This window comes from Balaenoptera acutorostrata, chromosome 10 (genome assembly GCF_949987535.1).
Source record: "Balaenoptera acutorostrata chromosome 10, mBalAcu1.1, whole genome shotgun sequence".
Lineage (NCBI taxonomy): Eukaryota > Metazoa > Chordata > Mammalia > Artiodactyla > Balaenopteridae > Balaenoptera > Balaenoptera acutorostrata.
In genome coordinates, this window is record NC_080073.1 from 13,729,054 (window position 1) to 13,751,465 (window position 22,412).

General features: G+C 36.8%; 1 protein-coding gene and 1 long non-coding RNA gene across 8 annotated transcripts in view; one reads left to right on the forward strand and one right to left on the reverse strand.

The window, feature by feature from the left end:
- The window catches only part of CNTN4 (contactin 4), a 955,661-nt gene that overhangs the window by 434,682 nt on the left and 498,567 nt on the right, over positions 1-22,412 (reverse strand). The window lies entirely within an intron of this gene.
- Positions 1-22,412, forward strand: part of LOC114239149 (uncharacterized) — a 72,305-nt gene that overhangs the window by 37,170 nt on the left and 12,723 nt on the right. Inside the window, exon 3 of one of the 3 annotated variants that reach the window (XR_003624341.1) lies at positions 18,841-18,921. The exons of 1 other annotated variant lie outside the window; for it this stretch is intronic. This is a non-coding gene — a long non-coding RNA (uncharacterized LOC114239149). Of the gene's footprint in view, positions 1-9,048; positions 9,121-18,840; positions 18,922-22,412 lie in introns of those variants that run through there. One more of the 3 variants, XR_003624339.1, reaches the window with a different exon arrangement.

Consider the following 22,412-nt stretch of genomic DNA (forward strand, 5'->3'; position numbering starts at 1 on the left):
ACTGAGATTATAAAGGAAATGCAGATGTAATTCTGTGCATCAGCCTTGAATCACGCCCCAGTCACATGGTAACTGTGAGACGTGCTATCCAGATGTAGAAGCCCAGGCACATGCCTCCCCTCCTTATGACAGCCTTTATATCTCTAGCACCTAGTGTATTTGAGTAAAAAAGGGTAACCTAAACTCTGTAAGTTAAATGAGAGGTGGACACCACAGAAACATTACAGTTTTATTAACTAAAGATTCTCTTTAAATAATCTGGGTAATCACAAGCAAGTTTCTGGCTTTTACCCACAGTGCAGCCACAGATGAAAACTGTAAAAAGCTGTAAATCAACGATAGTTCAATTAAAAAAAAAGTACAGAAAAAAATGTAAAACGAACCAACTCCAAGACAAGACAACTCTTTCCTCTTCCCTTGCGTTATTATTCCTCTTTTAATGATAGAAAGAGTTTTATTTGATCCATTTTACCATTAGGAAAAGTAGATTGTGGAATTTTTTACACAGGGCAGGAGGCACAATCATACGGAAAAAGCTTAACAGGTTCAACTATAGTAAAATTAGGTACTTCTGCTCTTCAAAAGACTCCAAATAAATAGGAAAAGGCCAGCAACAAACTACAAACTGGAAGACATATTATTTATATACACATATACATATATCTGGCAAAGAATAGTGTCCAGAACTTCTTCAAATTATGAAGAATACAAATAATCTTGAAGAAAAGTGTCTAATGACTTGAATTGGCAATTCACAGAAAAAACATAAATGGTCTATAAGGAAATAAAAATAAAAATTGCAAATTAAAATCATACTGTGATACTATTTCAAACTTAACAGATTGTTAAATGTGCAGAAGTCTGACAATATCAAGTGTTGGCAAGAATGTGAAGGAACTGATACAATTAGACACTGCTGGGAGAAATTAAATTAGAAGAATCCTTTGAAAAACAATTTTGAATTATCTGAATTTCAAATTTCTTTACTGTGAAGGTAAAGATACTCTAGATTCAGTAATTCTTCTTAGAGTCAGGGACAACAGGGGGCATATATGGCAGGATTCATAGTGGCACTTACTGTTACTAGCAAATAAAAAGGTTATCAGTAGTAAATGGATAATAAATTGTGATACATCCATTCAGAGAACAATGACAGAAAAGAGAAAATAAAGTAAAATGAATTACAGCTAATTGTAACGGTATGGATGAATCTTAGGAACTTAAACTGAGTGAAAAAAGGAAATCACAAATTTCGGTATGACTCCATTCACATCAAGTTTATATTTATTTGTAGATATGCGTGATAAAACTGTAAAAGCAAGCAATGGACTATCAAACATAATTCAGGCTAGTGGTTACAACTGTGGGGAGGAAAGAACCTGGGATCATAGAGAAGCATTCTGGGAATTTCAAAGATAATGGTAATGATGTTTTCCTTAAACTGTCATTAGTATCCGTTACATTGTTATTCTTTATAGCTTACATATACTTTATAAGTATTCCTGTATAATGACCCAATATTTATTGAAGCTAATTTTAAAAGTAGAATATAGGTTGATTATATGATAAGCTATCATATGAGGTAGGTACCAGGATGCTCCAAATGACCGAGTCTACTCTTGTGGCATCCTGGGGTGAGGGGGCATGGGTTTTTAGGGACCTACTAAATTTTTGGAGGATGAAGATGGTGGTAGGCAGCAATTCTTATTACACACATAATTATAGTATTAAAAACAATACTGGTGATTTTGTATTAAGCACTATGTATTTATAACTGTTTTAAGTGCTCTAAGTACATTGTTTCTTTTATCCTTCACCACAACCCTATAATTTAGGTAATGTTATTATTCCCAGTTTTATAGATGAGAAAACTGAGGCTTATAAAGGTAAAATAAGATATACCCAACACCACACATCTAATAAAGTAGTAGCTAAAATTGACATCTAGGAGTTCCACTTCTAGAACCAGGACTATTAATCACAATTCAAACTGTACCTGCATAATGAAAGTAAAGGCTAATACGGGGGTAGGTTACTATTGATTAGTCTGAAAATCATGCCAAGCTCCTGGGTTAGCATCCAGGTTGCAAGGTTTGATAAGTCAAAGGTAAGGCATTACTCCCCAAATTAATTTTTATTCACGGTAGATGCTGACGTGGCAACACATATCACATTGAATATATCCAAGTACAACTTCTGCTTCCTCAGACATTAAAAAAAATTAAGCCCTTTAGAAGTCAGACCTCATCTAACATTAAAAACAATACCTACTGTAAGAGTTCATTGCTTTTTTATGTGCTATGGACCCTTTTGATATTTAAGTGAAAACTATGGGTTCTTAGAATAGTATTTTTTGGACATCAAAAGAACATATATATAGCATTATAGAGGCAACCATTTATAATGAAATGATTATAAAATATTTTAAGCTTGTGTGATAAAATATACATTTCTAAGGTGACTATAATAACTACTAAACTTTCAAAGTAGTGAATATCATATAAGTATTTTGAGATATTTGCAATAACTATTAACATGATATAAATAAATCAGTGATTTCTACTGGTGGTGAAGGCAGAGTAACTGATCGTAATTCCATGATCATTATCTATGTTCATAACTGAAGGGAATGCTAAATTTCAGTGAAAGGTGAATGAATACAGAATTGGGATTTTTGTTTGTTTGGCTTTGTTTTGTTTTTTTCCATCTGTGGCCGCTGGTTAAGAACCCCAGGTGTGCTGTATCTTACTCTGCTTCTCCAGGCTCACCTCCCTCTGACTGACTTGGTTTTCCCAGTCAGGGACAGTGTGCTCCTCCTTGTATTTTCATTCAGGCTGATACAGATACCATTGTTTTTCACTCTGTATCCCCAAGCCCTATGATGTATCCAAGCTACTGTGCTACTGCGGTAGTTCCCATGCTTGCTCTTTCACCAGGGAGCAGTTCTATGATTCATCATTCACGCCACACAGCCCTCTCTCCTAAATAGGAGTTTGACAAAAGGCAGAGCACTTTGGAAGCCAGCATTCATCATGCTTGTTTGTTCAAACCTGATTTATGTTTACCTCTCCCCTGACCTCCCCTGCCCCCCTTCTGTCTAGATTCCAGTAGGAAGCTCCACAGTAACAGCTAAATATCATCCCAAAGCCTTGGTAAAATGGCTACGTGGTGGAGGAGGATTAATAGCACACCACCAGAATATCTGTGCACTGATCCATAAAACTCAGAAATGATTGTGTAGCTTCAAGATGAGGAGTTAAAATGACAAAAATATATGGACCATGAATGGGCAAAACAAGGAGGTAGGAAATCAGGAAAGAAAACATGAGAATAAAAATGGAAATAAAAGAGGATTAATCTCAAAAAAGGATTTTTCAAGAAGCTAATGTTCAAAAAAAAAAAAAAAGCAGCTAATATTCAGTATTTACAGACACACCAGATTATCATCCTTGAATGAGGTGAATATGAAGGGATTTCATCATATTTGGGTTAGCAGAGAAATATCTTTCTACAACCTCTGCATCATTTCTTAAGGTGAAAGAAAATTTGCCTTCCAAAACACAGCATGGATCTTTAATTTCATCCACTCCTTTACAGGTAATTCTTTGATAGCTATAGAAAAATTACTAGGTATAAATACAGAATTGATATTGGGTAAGAAAAAGAAAACAGATATGTGTCCCCATTGTCCTCTTCGGACCTACTTTTCACACTAGGAGATTCAATCCTTAAGAGCACTTGTTTTGGAGTCAGAGTGCACTGGGCTCAAATCCTAGCTTTTCCATTCCGGCTGTGTGATCTAGGGTGAGATATCGACCTTTCTGAGCTTCTGTTACTGCATCTATAAATGGATATAGTAATACTCTCTCTTTTATGGTTATTGTGGAATAGGCGCTCTTAAGATAACATATGTAAGGGATTTCTCAGAAGGTGTGATACATATTAACACATTCAATAAACAATAATAATTATATTAAGTACTACTATTCCTCCATAATTGCTCACATGTTCCAGGTTTTTCAGCAGTCTTCCTCTACTGCGAAACATACTTGTCCTACATCTACACTACTCTATACCTCAGAATCAGAATTGATGACTTTCCCAATATAATAAACTATACTAACTGAATGCCCTTCAAAAGAAAAATTTTTGAAATCATTACCCCTCTGTGATGCCCATGACAGGTCATTCAACATCTGCGTAAAGACTCTTAGTTATCAGAACTCATCTCAACGAATCTTTATTGAGCAACAATTACTTTAGCCACTGCTAGTCCTGTAACTTGTGTGATTTTGTTAAAAGGGTTACATCACATTTACTGCGGCTAAGTGTCTCCTGGTACCACCCTGGCAAAGTGATGTCCTTGTCTTCTGTCTAATGAGGACTACATTTACAGCTCAGACTCCCATCTAGAAGTTACTCTTTTCTACCAAAAGGTAACAAATATAAAAATCCCCTCCTCTAGCCACAGTGAGTATAGAACACACCATAAAAAGCAGAACCTTGAAACAGCAAAGCAAAAGGCTGACGTGCAGACCAAGAGTGGACTTAGAGAAAGGGGGTATTTTCTAACAATTAGGACAGAAATGAAACAAAGTGCCTCAGCACTCTCTCTGACAAAGGATCCCTTAAAGAGAACTTCATGCGCTTAAATACACAGCGAGCCTGCGATTTTACAGAGCAGGACACGAGCCTCGATATCCAGACGTGGCATGACAGCATGTAATGGGCTGGAGCAAGTCCCGTGCAGGACATGGAAAGGGAGCCGGAGAGGACATCACCCTTCTGGAGAAGTCTAAAAGGAAGCTGACTAGGATTCACTCTCGTGGCCAGAGCCGCTTAAGGTTTTCACTGGTATTTTTGTAAAAGCAGAATGTATCATAATGCAGTGAAAAAATTCCTTATAACTATACAAGTTAAATGCATGTAAACTGTATTTGGCTTCCAATCCATGAGGTTCATTAAGTCCTTCTCCACTTATACTTTTTTGCGTTTTTAATAAAATACAAGTTAAGAACAATCCAGGTATTTTCACAGATAGTTACTGAAATAGGGTGACACACATATGAGAATTATAACCAAAATTCCAGCAGCACAGACTATTCCTTTCCAGAATTTTCTTAGGCAGACTCAGTCCAGTCCCGATTCCTCATGTTGGACTTTTTTTTTTTTTTTTTTTTTTTTAACTTTTTGGCCACACCGCGTGGCACGTGGGATCTTAGTTCCCCAACCGGGGATCGAACCCGTGCCCCCCTGCAGTGGAAGCCTGGAGTCTTCACTGCTGGACGGCCAGAGAAGTCCCCCTCATGTTGTACTTTTATATACATTGAAGATGATGAGCAGGAGGAGAATGGGCACTGCTGACGTTTACTGAGAACGTTCTATGTGTCTGACAAGATGTCAGTATTTTTGCAGGAGTTTTCCCATGTAATCTAATCTTCCCAACAACCTTATATGGCAGACACCGTTTTTATTATTTCATTTTATAAAGATTGAACTTACGTTTCAGTGAGGTCCAGTACTGACCCAAGTTCAAATATATACTTTCTAGAACCAGATATCAAGTCTTTCTTTTTATGTTTAGGTTCGTTTCTCTTAAAACACAGAGTCTTCTTTTGTTAAACATCCAGGAAAGGGGTCTAAAAGATAAAATCACACCTAACCAAACAATTTTTAACAGAGGTGCTCTGGAGTTTGAATGTCTTGTTTCAAAGGAGGGATAATGATATGGAGTTATTACAGAGGCTAGTGATGTGTCTATTTTGTCTGCAAGTGAGGGTTTCAGATTTCCTAAAATCCTATTAATCCCATACAAGGACTTACTTGTGTAAACAGATTTTTCACTTAAATCCAAGCAATTATAAAGGATTAAATCCAACTTGTAGCAACATTTACTGAATCTTTTATCAGCATATTAAAGGTATAGGGTTATTATTTCACCCCACAAGTCCTATAACTTAGATTTCCATGTACTCTTGATAAATTAATAAATATCTTAAATTCAAAACCACTTTCTGCATCACTAGAGTAGCTCAGCTAGAGTTGTATTAAGCGAAAAGTCAAATATGATTTTATATAGTACGGCGTTGCCCTGCTTTCAATTACTCAATCTTAGTACAACCAAATGAATGACGGGCTTACAATTTTCAAAGCTCCCCAGGGACTGGGAAAGATTACAAGTCACTGCTTGAGTACACATTTGAAGCAGAGCGATACTCTTATACTAGAAAAAAGAAAACATTATACTCTTATTTATATTAGAAAAAAAACAACAAAAAACACCAGGTACAGAAACAAGAGCACAGTTTCTATCAAAGAACAAGAGATTCCAAAATTGAAAGGGTTAAAGCTATCAGCTCTGAGTACTTCTGGGAAAATGAAGGCATAACAAATGCTCTGCACTGTCTTGTGGCCAGAAAAGCTATAAGCAGTCACAGCCCTGGTAGACTGTCTATGTTATGTTATTAACATGTCTGATCAATACAAAAAACATTTCAAGGAAAAAGTGTTTGTTCCCTCATATTCTTCATCAGCACATAAAAAGCCTTCTCTGTAAGGATATAAAAAGAGTCATGAAATAAAGTGTGTGATCCCTAGAACTAGATTCAACATGACTTGCCCTTTTTCATTACTAAACCAAATAGTTCTTCTGATGTCAACCATTTTACAACTGTGACCCAATGACCACACTTGGTCTCTAATAAGCAATTGTGAATGACTTTAAGAAATAATAGAAGCAGAAAATCAAGGTAGACACAGATGCCGCACATGTTTTCCCCGTAGGTGAAGAGTGGAATGTTCTTTATCTATTCCTCAAGCTATTTGTTTGAAAATATTTACTCCCCATGTAGTTCCTATGTTGCATCTGTGCCTATGAATCAATACATATTGCTACTAGGGGAAGCCCCATATTGGTATTTTTAGTCAACTACAGCTGGTAGCAAGAGCCCAAGAATAGCATGTCACCTGTATTATCCTATTTGAGCTTGATGACAACTCTTTGGGGGATATATAATATTATCTCTTCCTTTATACTTTATTTCTGCACATATTGAACATGTACTTCTGAGGTGACAGAGAGTATCCTCAATGACACTGGAGATACAAAGATACAAAGATGTGGTCCCTACTGTTAAGGTCTCTATTGTTATGGAAAGATAGTGAACAGAAACTCCCAGGCGATGTGATGTGGTCACCATGTTGCTATTATGAAGACATAAAAGAGAGGCACCAGGACAGCCAAGGAATTCCTTCTCTATTTTATTGATAACAAGTTCAAAGCTAAGTTCAAGTTGAAGTTCAAACCTAAATAATTTCCCAAGTTCATGCAATTATGTTAGAAGAATTATCATTTCCAACCCAAATCTCCAGATTCCAAATTTACTATTCTTCATACTACACTAGGTGGCCAATGTGTCTGAGAATATCTTACAATTTTAAAAGAACTATTTCAGAGCAAACTCATATTTATTATTAGATTGGGACTATCACATGAAACTTTATTAGGTCTTACTGATGTTAAACAATTGAAGCCATATGATATGAGCAATGGTGATAATTTGCATTGCCACTTACTATTTGGGGCACCGTGAGCAAACTAATTTCTCTGTGACTTACTTTCCTAGTTTGTGGAATGGGGCCAATAGAAATGCCTATTCCACAAGTTGTTGTAAAAATTAGATGAAGAAAAATATATCTCTAGCTTAAAACGTACCTGAAACATAGAAAGTGTTATGATTTTTATTATGATTATGATTTTTATTTGATACTTCTATTTGGCATACCACAATCTAGCTCTTGAAAATTTCAAAACATTTCATGTGAATGTGTTCAGTGTGACACATATTTTTCATATGCACACTTATCTAAATTTCAAGTAAAAATGTTTGTCCATTTCCTAAGCAACTCTTTGAAAATGACACCATCTCAGCAAAGAGATTATAACTGAGAAGAAATAAGAACATTATCGTTAGGGAAAGAACATTTGTATTCCTCAGATTAACCATGAGAGAATGATCCCTAAAAAGAAATAAGGGCATCGTGAAGAACTAGGATTTTTAATTTTTGCCAAATAATGTAATTACAGAAGAATCTGTGTTACTTAAATACTATTTAAGGAATAATTAATCCCAATCCTTGATTCCTCCTGTCTAGAATCCTGTTTTCAATGTTAGTTTTAGCCAACTCATGGAAATATTTTAGAAGAAAGGCATACCAATCCTTTTATAGGTCATTTCTAAAGGCTAGGTACATCCCAGCTTCCCCTGCAAGCTAAATTCAACACCACCATGGATAAATTTGTCCAAACTTTAAAATTTCATCTTTCCTAAATATACTTTGGTGATGATTGTACAACCTTATACATTTACTAAAAAAAAATAAATTTTACACTTAAAAAAGTGAATGTAATGGTATGTAAATTATGCTTCAATACGGATGCTTTAAAAACTCACTTATTCTTTCAGCGGGTTTTTTAAAATTATTTTTTGCATGTGGAATTTAGTCAACACTCTAAGTATATTATTTTTTGAATGAAATAGTTCAGGAACTTCATTCTGTTGTCTTAATCCAAGAGAAATATCAAAAATTTAGTTTTTAAAAGGGCTGTTAAAAATGTAGTGTTTTAAGACACAATCCCTTTACCTCCCTCAAAACAGATAGAGGACTTAAAGATGTACAGATGTGAAAATGATCTGGGGCAATTTAGACACAAACATTAAAGATTCTTTCATATCATCACTGACACCTGCAAGGTTTAATTAAGCTGAAAGTCACCGACTTCTGCTCAAAATGCTGACTATTGACTTGTTAATTGGTTGCTTTTCTCATTGATTAACAACTTATGCAATACCCTGTTATAAACGGCTGTAATGCTTGCCTTGTTTCAGAGCTTAATTAATATGATATAGACTATTTAACAATTGTGTCCTTGTTTGATTTATGAAGCAAAAGCAGAGTATTTTATTGCTAACTCCAAACAGTGACGTACGAAAACACATTTTCAAAGCAAGCCAAAGTTGATACTATAAAACTTTCTTTATCTTTTAGGGAAACTGTGATGAAATGAGCCATCACTGCTTGTCATGAACCATCAATTAATTTCTCAGAAATCATGCTGTCAACAAATTTTCAAGACAAATGTTTCAATAAATAAGTACCCATCAGTTTTCAGTCATCCAAATTATACTTTGCAATGCACTATGGAATTAATTAAAATAACTGTGTGGGCACTTCTCTGCTTTTTTATATGCAGATGACTCCCAAATCTCTATCGCCAGACCTAGTTTCTTCCTGGAACTCTAGGCTGTTGTACCCAACTGCTTACTTGGTATCTCCACCAGGATGTCCGACAGGCACATCTGAATTAATAAGGCCAAAAGAGAACTCCTGAGGCTTCCCATCACCTTTCCTCAACAATCTCGCTTCCTACCCATCTCAATAGAAAACAATTCCTCCCTCTACTCTGTAGCTTAAGCCAAACATCTAGAGAGTAATCCTTTCTCTCATTTCCCTACTTCCCATGACATCCCAAATCTGTACATATTTTGTACATTTCACTGCTACCACCTTGGTCTTATCCACTGACATCTGTCACCTGGGCAACAACCTCCCAACTGTACATTTAAAAAAACATTGAAGTGTAGTTGATGTACAGTATTACATAAGTTACAGGTGTATAATATAGTGATTCACAATTTTAAAAGGTATACTCCATTTATAGTTATTATAAAATATTGGCTATATTCTCTGCATTGTACAATATATACTGTAGCTTATTTTATACATAATAGTCTGTACCTCTTAATCCCCTAGCTGTACTTTGATTGCTTCCCTATGATACTGTCCCCACACCATCCAGTATGTGCTTGTCACTTCTCAACATGGAACTTTCCAATGGCTTCCCAACTTGCTTGGAATAAATACCTTTTTACATTTGATTACACAATTCCCCATGATCTGGCCCCTGTGGTCCTCTCTGACTTCATCTCCCTCTCCCCCTCTGCTCCCTGCATTTTAAGCTCATTCTCACCTACAGGTCTTGGCACTAGCTATTACCAGTGTTCAGCCAGCACCTCCTTGGACTTTCACATGCAGGCTCCTTCTTTTCATTTTCTTTTCATTTAGATTTCAGCTTAAGTGCCACTTCCTCAGAGAGAACTTACTTGACCCACCAAAACAGCCATCCATTTGACTGTTATCAGAGCACTTTTCACCGTGTAACTTTTTACGGGTTTTTTTTTTTCTAGTTGACATATTTGCTTATTTTTTCTTTCCACAATAGAATGTAAACTCTGTAAGAACAGGAACCTTAACTGTCTCATTCTGTCCTCTATCCACAATGGTTAGAATAGTGGCAAGCATACAGAAGGTACAGTATTTTTTCTTTTTTTTGGTTGAATAGCTAGGTGTTTGGATAGATTCAGTGAGGTTTATTCAATGTAGAGTTACTCTACACTGGCTTTCTTTCCAAAAAGACAAACATGTAAGTTGCTGATCAAACTTTTTTTAACAGCAAACTTGGTTCTCTATTCATCCTTGAGGAGAATGCTTATGATACACCCAGGAAGGATAAAGGGTAAACTTAGGCAGATCTTGATACTACAGTTGAGTTCTCACCTTATGTGTGCATTATATTCTAACACCAATCTTAAGGCAAAAGCCTGAGTCACAATTATCCCCACAAAACACCTTTCTATTGCCCATGAAGTACAATGGGCAATAAAGTCTTGAGAATACCACTTTATAAAGTACTATGAATATAAAAATGTGAAATAGAATCAGTGCTTTACAACACATTAGTGAATAAATATGTGGTAGAACTCATTTGCCTACATGACCACTGTTTACTCCCGTTCCTCTTTTCTGACAGAATCTAATGGTTGGCCTTATGCATTAGGGAATAAGGGCCCGCTCCCAAGCCAGTGGTTGAATTATGGCTGATCTAAGCAAATCATCATGGTATCATTTTCCTTGCCAGGGACTGGTTTGGGTGTGTGATGCAATTTTTGCCAAGAAGTGAGGAGAAACAGGCTGGGGGAGTGTCTGGGGGAAGGTATCATCACTAATAAAATATAAGAGAAGAAACAGAATGTTTTCCACTGGACCTGGAGTCTCCATCTGAGCTTAGAACTATGGCAACAATCTGAAGGGAAACTAAGTGGTCATTCTCAGAATGGCACAGCAAATTAACACGGGGAAAAACCCAAAACCTTATGCCACTGCACTACTAATCTGCAGCTACCGGCTTCTGTTATAATATGCAAAATATATTTTAACCATATTATATTTTTAAACATATGCTCATGGGCAGCGCCCTAACATGCTTCCTTTAGTCATGCATGAAATGAAATGGGATCTACTGAGTCACCAGCTGATTCGCTTCTCCCATCTCAAGGTCACACAGGTTAGCACTCTTTGTGTCAAAAAGTGTGAGAAATTGCTCACGTTAATTAAATTGCTATTTCTCTCATCCTTCCCTTTCATTTTAAGTTTGTACAGCTGAATTTGACTAAATTAAATGTCTCCATCTTGGGATACTACTCTATTTCCATCTGTAATAAAGGTATCACAAAGTACATGTTGATTTCTTTAAAGAGTAAGAAATAAGAAATGTAGCTTATCACATGAAATCCCTAATTCAAATAACCCAGAAGATATCTTTTATCTGCATCACTCTACCAGACTGAAAGCCACATCTTCCTCACTAAATTCCCTTAGCAATAATAACATTCTCCAGATTGGTTCAAGATGGTGGAGTAGAAGGATGTGCTCTCACTCCCTCTTACAAGAACATCAGAATCACAACTGACTGCTGAACAATCATCGAGAGGAAGACACTGGAACTCACCAAAAAAGATACCCCACATCTGAAGACAAAGGAGAAGCCACAATGAGACGGTAGGAGGGGCGCAATCACAATAAAATCAAATCCCCTAACTGCTGGGTGGGTACTCGCAAACTGGAGAACATTTATACCACAGAAGTCCACCCACTGGAGGGAAGGTTCTGAGCCCCACGTCAGGCTTCCCAATCTGGGGGTCCAGCAACAGGAGGAGAAATTCCTAGAGAATCAGACTTTAAAGGCTAGCGGGATTTGATGGCAGGACTTCGACAGGACTGGGGGAAACAGAGACTCCACTCTTGGAGGGCACACACAAAGTAGTGTGCTCATCGGGACACAGGGGAAGGAGCAGTGACACCATAGGAGACTGAACCAGACCTACCTGCTACTGTTGGAGGGTCTCATGGAGAGGTGGGGGGTGGCTGTGTGTCACCGTGGGGACAAGGACACTGGCAGCAGAAGTTCTGAGAAGTACTCCTTAGCGTGAGCCCTCCCAGAGTCTGCCATTAGCCCCACCAAAGAGCCTGGGTCGGCTCGAGTGTTGGGTTGCCTCAGGCCAAACAACCAACAGGGAGGGAACCCAGCCCCACTAATCAGCAGACAAGTGGATTAAAGTTTTACTGAGCTCTGCCCACCAAAGCAACAGCCAGCTCTACCCACCATCAGTGCCTCCCATCAGGAAACCTGCACAAGCCTCTTAGATAGCCTCATCCACTAGAGGGCAGACAGCAGAAGTAAGAAGAACTACAATCCTGCAGCCTGTGGAACAAAAACCACATTCAGAGAAAGAGAGATAAGATGAAAAGGCAGAGGGCTATGTACCAGATAAAGGAACAAGACAAAACCCCAGAAAAACAACTAAATGAAGTGGACATAGGCAACCTTCCAGAAAAAGAATTCAGAATAATGATAGTGAAGATGATCCAGGACCTCGGAAAAAGAATAGAGGCAAAGATCGAGAAGATGCAAGAAATGTTTAACGAAGATCTAGAAGAATTAAAGAACAAACAAACAGAGATGAACAACACACTAACTGAAATGAAAAATACACTAGAAGGAATCAATAGCAGAACAACTGAGGCAGAAGAACAGATAAGTGACCTGGAAGACAGAATGGTGGAATTCACTGCTGCGGAACAGAATAAAGAAAAAAGAATGAAAAGAAATGAAGACAGTCTAAGAGACCTCTGGGACAACATTAAACGAAACAACATTCGCATTACAGGGGTCCCAGAAGGAAAAGAGAGAAAGGACCCGAGAAAATATTTGAAGAGATTATAGTTGAAAACTTCCCTAACATGGGAAAGGAAATAGCCACCCAAGTCCAAGAAGTGCAGAGAGTCCCATACAGGATAAACCCAAGGAGAAACACGCCGAGACACATAGTAATCAAATTGGCAAAAATTAAAGACAAAGAAAAATTACTGAAAGCAGCAAGGGAAAAACGACAAATAACATACAAGGGAACTCCCAAAAGGTTAACAGCTGATTTCTCAGCAGAAACTCTACAAGCCAGAAGGGAGTGGCATGATAAAGTGATGAAAGGGAAGAACCTACAAACAAGATTACTCTATCCGGCAAGGATCTCATTTAGATTTGATGGAGAAATCAAAAGCTTTACAGACAAGCAAAAGCTAAGAGAATTCAGCACCACCAAACCAGCTCTACAACAAATGCTAAAGTAACTTCTCTAAGTGGGAAACACCAGGGAAGAAAAGGACATACAAAAACAAACCCACAACAATTAAGAAAATGGTAATAAAAACATCATATCGATAATTACCTTAAACGTGAATAGATTAAATGCTCCAACCAAAAGACACAGGCTTGCTGAATGGATACAAAAAAAAAGACCCATATATTTGATGTCTACAAGAGACCCACTTCAGACCTAGGGACACATTCAGACTGAAAATGAGGGGATGCAAAAACATATTCCATGCAAATGGAAATCAAAAGAAGCTGGAGTAGCAATTCTCATATCAGATAAAATAGACTGTAAAATAAAAAATGTTACAAGAGACAAGGAAGGACACTACATAATGATCAAGGGATCAGTCCAAGAGGAAGACATAACAATTATAAATATATATGCACCCAACATAGGAGCACCTCAATACATAAAGCAAATGCTAACAGCTAGAAAAGAGGAAATCTACAGTAACACAATAATAGTGGGGGACCTTAACACCTCACTTACACCAATGCACAGATCATCCAGACAGAAAATCAATAAGGAAACACAAGCTTTAAATGACACAATAGACCAGATAGATTTAATTGATATTTATAGGACATTCCATCCAAAAACAGCAGATTACACTTTCTTCTCAAGTGCACATGGAACATTCTCCGGGATAGATAACATCTTGGGTCACAAATTAAGCCTCGGTAAATTTAAGAAAATTGAAATCATATCAAGCGACTTTACCGACAACAACGTTATGAGATTAGAAATGAATTACAGGGAAAAAAATGTAAAAACCACAAACACATGGAGGCTAAACAATACGTTACTAAATAACCAAGAGATCACTGAAGAAATCAAAGAGGAAATCTTTGAAACATCGAAAACACGATGATCCAAAACCTATGGGATGCAGCAAAAGCAGTTCTAAGAGGGAAGTTTATAGCTATACAAGCCTAACTCAAGAAACAAGAAAAATCTCAAATAAACAATCTAAACTTACACCGAAAGGAACTAGAAAAAGAAGAACAAACAAAACCCAAAGTTAGCAAAAGAGATGAAAAATAAAGATCAGAGCAGAAATAAATGAATTAAGAAACAAAGAAAACAATAGCAAAGATCTATAAAACTAAAAGCTGGCTCCTTGACAAGATAAACAAAATTAATAAACCTTTAGCTAGACTCATCAAGAAAAAGAGGGACAGGATTCAAATCAATAAAATTAGAAACGAAAAGGAGAAATCACAACTGACACTGCAGAAATACAAAGGATGATAAGAGATTACTACAAGCAACTCTATGCCAATAAAATGGACAATCTGGAAGAAATGGACAAATTCTTAAAAAGGTAAAACCTTCCAAGATTGAACCAGGGAGAAATAGAAAATATGGACAGACCAATCACAAGTAATGAAATTGAAACTGTGATTAAAAAGCTTCCAACAAACTAAACCCCAGACTAGATGGCTTCACAGGTGAATTCTATCAAACATTTAGAGGAGAGCTAACACCCGTCCTTCTCAAACTATTGCAAAATACTGCAGAGGAAGGAACACTCCCAAACTCATTCTATGAGGCCACCACACCCTGATATCAAAACCAGACAAAGTTGTCACAAAAAAAGAAAACTACAGGCCAATATCACTGATGAACATAGATGCAAAAATCCTCAACAAAATAGTAGCAAACAGAATCCAACAACACATTAAAAGGATCATACACCATGACCAAGAGGGATTTATCCCAGGGATGCAAGGATCCTTAATATATGCCAATCAATCAATGTGATACACCATATTAACAAATTGAAGAGGAAAAACCATATGATCATCTCAATAGATGCAGAAATAGCTTTTGACAAAATTCAATACCCATTTATGATAAAAACTCTCCAGAAAGTGGGCATAGAGGGAATCTACCTCAACATAATAAAGGCCATATAGGACAAACCCACAGCAAACATCATTCTTAATGGTGAAAAACTGAAAGCATTTCCTCTAAGATCAGGAACAACACAAGGATGTCCACTCTCACCACTATTATTCAACATAGTTTTGGAAGTCGTAGCCATGGCAATCAGAGAAGAAAAAGAAACAAAAGGAATACAAATTGGAAAAGAAGAAGTAAAACTGTCACTGTTTGCAGATGACATGATACTATACATAGAGAATCCTAAAGATGCCACCAGAAAACTACTAGAGCTAATCAATGAATGTGGTAAAGTTGCAGGATACAAAATTAATGCACAGAAATCTGTTGCATTCCTATACACTAATGATGAAAAATCTGAAAGAGAAATTAAGGAAACACTCCCATTTACCATTGCAACAAAAAGAATAAAATACCTAGGAATAAATCTACCTAAGGAGACAAAAGACCTGTATGCAGAAAACTATAAGACAATGTTGAAAGAAATTAAAGATGAAACCAACAGATGGAGAGATATTCCATGTTCTTGGATTGGAATAATCAATATTGTGAAAATGACTATACTACCAAAAGCAATCTACAGATTCAATGCAACCCCTATCAAATTACCAATGGCATTTCTTACAGAACTAGAACAAAAAATCTTAAAATTTGCATGGAGACACAAAAGATCCCGAATCGCCAAAGCAGTCTTGAGGGAAAAAAACAGAGCTGGAGGAAGCAGACTCCCTGACTTTAGACTATATTACAAAGCTACAGTAATCAAGACAATATGGTACTGGCAATAAAAGAGAAATATAGATCAATGGAACAGGACAGAAAGCCCAGAGATAAACCCACGCACCTATGGTCAACTAATCTATGACAAAGGAGGCAAGGATATAAAATGGAGAAAAGACAGCCTCTTCAATAAGTGGTGCTGGGAAAACTGGACAGCAACATGTACAAGAATGAAATTAGAACCCTCCCTAACACCATACACAAAAATAAATTCCAAATGGATTAGAGACCTAAGTGTAAGACCGGACACTATAAAACTCTTAGAGGAAAACATAGGAAGAACACTCTTTGACATAAATCACAGCAAGATCTTTTTTGATCCACCTCCTACAGTAATGGAAATAAAAACAAAAATAAACAAATGGGACCTAATGAAACTTCAAAGCTTTTGCAAAGCACAGGAAACTACAAATAAGACGAAAAGACAACCCTCAGAATGGGAGAAAATATTTGCAAACGAAACAACGAACAAAGGATTAATCTCCAAAACATATAAACAGCTCATGCAGCTCAATATTAAAAAAACAAACAACCCAATCAAAAAATGGGCAGAAGACCTAAGTAGACATTTCTCCAAAGAGGACATAAGATGGCCAAGAGGCGTATGAAAAGCTGCTCAACATCACTAATTATTAGAGAAATGTCAATCAAACCTACAATGAGGTATCACCTCACACCAGTGAGAATGGGCATCATCAGAAAATCTACAAACAACAAATGCTGGAGAGGGTGTGGAGAAAAGGGAAACCACTTGCACTGTTGGTGGGAATGTAAATTGATACAGCCACTATGGAGAACAGTAGGGAGGTTCCTTAAAAAACTAAAAATAGAATTACCATATGACCCAGCAATCCCACTACTGGGCATATACCCAGAGAAAACCATAATTCAAAAAGACACATGCACCCCAATGTTCATTGCTGCTCTATTTACAATAGCCAGGTCATGGGAGCAACCTAAATACCTATCGACAGACAAATGGATAAAGAAGATATGGTACATATATGCAATGGAATATTACTCAGCCATAAAAAGGAACGAAATTGGGTCATTTGTAGAGACGTGGATGGACTTAGAGACTGTCATAGAGAGTGAAGTAAGTCAGAAAGAGAAAAACTAATATCGTATATTAACGCATATATGTGGAACCTAGAAAAATGGTACAGATGAACTGGTTTGCAGGGCAGAAGTTGAGACACAGATGCAGAGAACAAACGTATGGACACCAAGGGGGAAAAACGTGGTGGGGTGGGGGTGGTGGTGTGATGAATTGGGAGATTGGTTTGACATGTATACACTGATGTGTACAAAATGGATGACTAATAATAACCTGCTATATAAAAAATCAATTAAAATAAAATTCAAAAAAAAATAACATTCTCTACTTTGTACAACTAGTATTAATATGTCATATCTCGACTTCAAAACTGCTGCCAAAGCACCTGCGTGTGCTTCCAATTCCAAAAGTATATATACGTTTTGGTTATGTTAAGTTGAACAGTAGACTTCAAATGGAACACATTACAGTGTTTCTAGCCATTAAAATGTTATCAGCTGGGCATATGGAATAGAATCTTTGTGGATGCAGCTTTACAATATTCCAGCCCCTATGCAGTCTGAATAAAACTAGGCCACCTAGTAGTTCATCTCACTATAGGTTTGGTGCACTTAAAAGCAAACCTCACCTGACGTTAAAAAATGTAATTAAAATTTTTAGAGTCATCTGTATAAGAGATGCCACAGGGGCAGTCTGTTACACTGCAGAGAGCCAAGGCACCGTGGTCGGTCTCCTCCAACCTGTATTTCTTAAATGTTCAAGACAGCCTCATAAAAATGTATTGTTCTCCTCCCGCTCCATTCTCTGCCCCTGTCCCTGTTCGCGGTTCCTTTCCGCCTCTAAATTCCTTCTTGCCATTTAAAAACACAAATCAATTTAACCTTTCCGGATCCTTCTCCTTCTGTATTCCACCCATTAATTGGGGGTCAACAATGAAGTCCAAGCCAGGTGGGCACCAGGTGGCCCAGGGAAGAAGGAACAGAGATAGTGAGAAATTATTCAAGTCATGTTTCTATTTAGAGTTCACAAAGTACATTCATGAAGAGCTCTCTCACGTAGATAGTATCACCCATCTAGGAGATGCGGAAATCCAGACTCAGAACAGTGACTTTCCCAAGGCCACGCAAATAGTTTTACCTTCGTAGCTACGTTTGCAATCATTACATTACATTCACATCAATAGATACTGAAAATCTCTTCTGAAACAAGGATAGTGACGGCTGAAGGGGCACAGAAAATAATAGAATATAACTTTGTTCTCTCCAAACTTGGGTCTCCTATTGTGCTTGTGGGATCTTCTCACTACTGGAGCTGGGCAGGGTCAGGTCCATCCTTGCCTCTCAAAGGAGCAAAGGCCAACAACCAAGATACAGAGGTCACTTGGCTCTTCCCTAAGGTTCTGGCGATGAAGCTGGGGAGGTGCTGCCACGCTCACTGGCTGCTCGCTTTTACCCGTCTTTACCTCTGTCTCATGGCTCTCAGCATTCTTGAAAGGGTCTTATCTATAATAGAGAAATTTTTAACAGGTCCCACTCTTTGTCTCAGGTGCTGTGAGGACTTTTGCTTCTAAACCTCTCCTGCATGAGTTGGGAAGCGGCACACAGAACAGGTGGTATATGATTGTTTAATGAGTGCTGCACTGTAATAGAGGGTAAGCATATGAACTGTCACATTCCATCAATGACCCATCTACACATTTCTAAGCTTTGCTGACAAGATCTGTAAAATGGGGTTAACAACAATATCTAACAGGATTATCATGTGGAGTAAATGAGATAATACATATGAGGTGTATTAGAAGTATATGATTTAGATGAGAACAGCTCTATTTGGAGAAAAAAGCATAAAAATATTTATTCAGTTATGTTTATACAATCAACACAACTTTAAGCACCCCTTCCAGGTCAAATAACTTCCTGCATCATATACTTGAAAATGTATTTCCCCCAAGTTATTAGCAGAATACAATGTCAATTTCTTTTTGGCAGTGGAAAACACCAACACATTCTCAGATAAAACACTCTACAGTGTTCATAATAGCTGTTCTCCAACTTGGCTGCATGTTTATAATTTTTAAATGCTCTGATATCAGTCTTATAAGGTATACTTAAATTTCTCAGAAAAGCAAACTAACACAATTTTTGTTCGTGTTTTCTTCTCCACCTACGGCTTGCTGTTACATCAAGGTTTTGTACACTCACAGCACATTGATCCACCCCTACAACTGCAAAATGCACAAAGTATGAGGTTTTACTAGATGACAAGTTGTTATGAGTTTCTACAAGTGCTGAAATATGATTCAGTGGAAACAACTGCAAAAAAGTTGAGGAGAGCAAACACACACACATAAAAAGCAGTGCCGCCAGAAAGAAACGTTAGAACTGATTAACTGAATCATCTCTGAAGGCCACAGACTTAAACTTTAGCATGTATAGCAACAGTAATTTAAAAATAGTCACAGGTTTCTAAAGACTTAGAAAAAGTGCCTTCAGGAAGGTTACCCAAGAAATAAAATTATCACATTATGCAAATAAGGACTAAGGTATCAGAGATGCTCTTTAACATTTTGGGTGTTTTTCTTTAGTAACAGAAGATTACAATCACTACAGTAGGAAAACTCTCCTAGACCCTAGGTCACTATGCAAAAGGCAGTCAATTTCCTAAAGGTCCAGGAGAAGCAAAATGATCACTTCTACATTTGGAAACAGCACCCTTGGTAAGAAGAGATGAACTGAATCCAGAATATTCTTATAGGAAATGTTCAAAAAGCTTAAATCCGCGTTAAAATCCTGGGAGAAGAATATTAAAGGAGGATTCCTATTCCTTGCCTTTTCTTTAACAATCTGCTTTAGAGCTATTGCAAACCAGTATTTGTTCTTTGATGAAAACTTTGTAATACACTTGTTATGTGACACACACTTTTCCAGGTGGGTAAAGCAGGAGGGACAATAAAACCCCTATCTTCTCGGAGTGTACATTCTATGGAAGGAGACAGACAAAAATCAAACAAGTAAAGGCACAGACATACTAATATGGACTACGGAGAAAAAGTGGGATGGGGGTAGCACACCACATGGCAAGTGCTTTTGTAAAACTTGGTATTTTATATTCACTTATAATACGGACGCTGCTTTACCCAGTCAATAAAGTACCTAACAAGTGCCACGCACAGGGCAGGTCTAGGGAGAGAGAAATCAGTAAGACATTATACATAAATCAAAAGGACAAAGATAAACATATATTTTTGTTTGGGTGAACATGTTCCAAATTAAGGTGAAGACAATACATTTTTGTGAGTATGAAATAAGTGATGACATTTGTATAATGAAACAAAATGATGCCATATGTAAGGCTATGCAAATCTAAAATTACCGTTTTATTTATAGTAAGGGAGAGAATTTATTTAAAAATTCAAAAATAGAAGAGTTTTAAAAAGAGAAAATATATGATTTTAATATAAATATACTATATAGTATAGAAATACACATGTATATAATATAGAAACATGCCTAGAGGAAATGTATTTAGCATTTAATTTTTCAAGCCCCAAAGATTTATTTTCTTTAGAAAGTACAATGAGAAGAAACTCATTTATAGTCCTTAATTTATTTCACATCTTTTCTTTTTACTTGAAGTACAGTTGATTTACAGTGTTGTGCCAGTCTCTGCTGTACAGCAAAGTGACTCAGTTATACACATATATATATTCTTTTTTTATATTCTTTTCCATTATGGTTTATCCCAGGAGATTGGATATAGTTTGCTGTGCTGTACAGTAGGACCATGTTGTTTACCCATTCTAAATGTAATAGTTTCCATCTAGCAACACAAAATTCCCAGTCCATCCTTCTCCTCCCCTCCCCCTTGGCAACCACAAGTCTGATAATCCTTATTTTTAAATTAACTTATTTAGAGATAAGTTAGAGAGTTACCCTACTGAACTTACTGCTCTTGAGAACTATCTCTATTGTATAAATACAAATAGCTGTTTCATTGTTTTGAATTATGTATTGAACGTGTCAGCACACGAAGCATACATATTTATTTTCAAGAAAGCCTAGTAGAAAGATGAGCGTTTCCATAGAATGGTTCAATATGACTTGGCTGAAGTATTAGAGGGTTTCTTAAACCTCTCTTGTTGATTATTTTACCTCAGAAGATGATGAAAGGAGAGGAAGACCAGACCTTATCAGCTGTCAGCATCCCCAGGCACTCCCATGTCTAGAGAGATTATTTGCGTGGTGAAATCTCCCAAAGGTGGAGCAATAGGGAATCAGACAGTTCGAGCCACTACTTCCTTTTCCATCCATTCTACTCAAACAAGTGGGTCGTTTTGAGAGTATTAATCATGCTCAAATCAAATGGTTTATGCGGTGGGCTAGGGAAAAGGCTTTAAGTATTTTTCTCTGCCTGAATTTCTCCGGCTCACTCGGAGCACAAACGTTCACCTGATGTTGACTTCAAAACTACGTCATCATCTCATGTGATTATTAAGTACATAGTTGAAACGACACCTCACATTTCGCTACTGTCAAGTTATTTCAGACTCTTGGTTAGTAGATCTTACAACAAACCCTGTGATTGTACTGAAGAGTCAACCTAAACATTAAAAGTAGAGCATCACATCTAAAAATGATTCAGTTACTCACTAGGAAAAAAAAAAAAAGATTTTATTATGTGCTTGAATGGTATAAAAGCACAGAAAAAAACCCCATCAAAGTGATCAAGATATGGCTTGTGGGAAAAGTAACTATAAAAAGACAAGTTTTTTTTATTATTTAATATTTTCAATTATTAAATACTTCTTTCCCACAGAAATGTTCATAAATTACTATGGCACCCATGTACTCAAAAGCCAGACTTAAGAGATGATAACATGTACAGATTAGTTTAAAATATAGCTATCTCTTTTTTAACATAGCATTTTATTTATTTATTTTTTTAACATCTTTATTGGAGTATAATTGCTTTACAATGGTGTTTAACATAGCATTTTAAAATGACAGGTTTGGCTAAGGCCTTCTTTATCTCTCCTACCTGCTTTTATTCCCAGAAGTTTTCTGAAATTTGTATATATCATTACCATGCATATTTTTACACTTTTATTAACCATATAT